Below are 2,063 nucleotides of genomic sequence, written 5' to 3' on the forward strand. Positions count from 1 at the left end.
CTAGATTTAGAGAATGAGACACAGGAACAATCCCAAGAAACTTCCCACCTAACATGGTAAGATTATAAGATGTACATAGAAGATGACTCAGAATGAAGATACTTCAGGTTCCAAAAGATCGCTGCACTGACATCTCACACCTTCCCAGTGAAGGACTGACATGATGATTCGTGGAGAGAGAAAAGTGTCTGCACAGTGTCCCATGAATCATTAATACTGCAGGTGGAACTCTAAGGGATTCTGAATGGGAAACTCTCCTCATCAGCCACCCTGTTCTCACATGCCATGCGTGGAAGATGCTTGTTAAATATGGGACAATTACTAGCCCATCCACTCTGTGTCTCTCAGCCCAGGGCATGACTATGTGACATGGAGATAAATATGGTTCCCCAGAACTCCAACAACTTCATCTTCCTGGACCTCATTGTCCATCTGACCCTGCCAGGGCTGATCTTCATGGTAGTCCTCTCCATCTTTCTGGTGGCTGTCATTGCAAATGTGACTATGGTTCTGCTCATCTGTTTGGATCCCCACCTGCACACATCCATGTACTTCCTGCTCAGCCAGCTCTCCTTCATGGACACTGTCCACATCTGTGTCACTGTCCCCAAGATGCTCCAGGACCTGCTGTCTGAGGGGAGGACCATGTCCTTCACGGGCTATGCACTCCAGATCTTCCTCTACCCTAGACCCTAATTGGAGGGGAGTTCTTCCTGCTGGGCCTCATGTCTATGACCATTATGTGGCTGTGTTCAGCCTGCTACACTACCCTGTGCTCATGAACCACAGGGTCTGCATGTGCATGGTGCTGGGCTCCTGGCTGGAGGGCTCCCTGGATGTTTTCATGCTGACACCTATCACTATGAGTTTCCCCTACTGTGTATCCTCGGAGATTAACTACTTTTTCTGCAAAATCCCCGCTGTGCTGAGGCTGTCCTGCATAGACATGACTCTGTATGAGACCCTAGAGTATGTGTGCTGTGTACTGATGTTACTGGTCCCCATCTCCATCATCATGCTTTCCTATGCACGCATCCTGATCACTGTGCACCGCATGACTTCTGCTGAAGGCTGGCGCAAAGCCTGGACTACCTGTTCCTTGAACATCCTGGTGGTGAGCATTTTCTACAGGGTGGCCACACTCCTACCACTCTCCAGAGAAAGACAAGGTGGTGTCTGCCTTCTACACCATCCTCATGCCCATGCTCAACCCAGTCATCTACAGCCTGAGGAACAGGGACGTGGCCACAGCTCTGAGGAGGATGCTGGGAAGATGTGCCTCCCCCAGGAGAGTCAGGGTTGGGGACGCACCCAGGACGAGCAGAGGGGGTGACAGCAGCCAGGTCGGGTGATGTGGTCGATGACACAGCCCTCTTAGAATCTGTGTTCTTGGTGATGAAAATGTTCAGTGTCAGCTTGACAATGAGTTACCAGCCTGCATAATTCAAAGGCTGCAGCTGCAGGTGGACCCCATCTCAGACTTTCCCTACTCACCTTCCTGGATTCACTAACCTTTTCCACATAGTGCTTTCAGCTCAGGATGCGAATCATCCCTGTCAGATGGAGTACAGATGTGTTTATGTGGAACATGCGGTCATATGGCCATTGTGTCTACTGCTGAGCACCTTTGTGGGGCAGTTCTAGGAATTAAACAAAGGACCTATCTCATGTGCTAAGTCAATGCGGTACCACTGAGTTACACCTTCAAGCCCTCCTGACTGACTCTTCAACTGAAAACCAATCCATTGCACATCCATTCACTTAATGATTTAATTTCAAATATTCAATAAACAAAATATTGTCCAGTGCTCATGATGTAGAAATTTGATGTTGAATGCTTTTGTGAAGATGATGGGATTGCAGTTTGGGTTCTACATTCTGAGTCTCATTCTATAAACACCGTTTTTTTTTTAACCTGGGAAAACACATTGTGAATTCTTACCATGCCTTTATTCATCAATGTCTAATGTCACTGATGGTCCTACCCATCAATGTCTTAAGATTAATAACTACTTATTAGTTTATTGAGTGAGAATTTACCACTAAGATTATAACATTGTTAC

At 47.1% G+C, this 2,063-nt stretch overlaps 1 pseudogene; it reads left to right on the top strand.

Moving 5' to 3' along the window:
• Positions 1 to 369: 369 nt before the first annotated feature.
• LOC100715197 (olfactory receptor 2T2-like) lies at positions 370 to 1,352 on the top strand (annotated as a pseudogene).
• Positions 1,353 to 2,063: the final 711 nt, after the last annotated feature.

This window comes from Cavia porcellus, unplaced genomic scaffold (genome assembly GCF_034190915.1).
Source record: "Cavia porcellus strain 051 isolate PalLab524CR breed Dunkin Hartley unplaced genomic scaffold, mCavPor4.1 scaffold_2, whole genome shotgun sequence".
Classification (NCBI taxonomy): domain Eukaryota; kingdom Metazoa; phylum Chordata; class Mammalia; order Rodentia; family Caviidae; genus Cavia; species Cavia porcellus.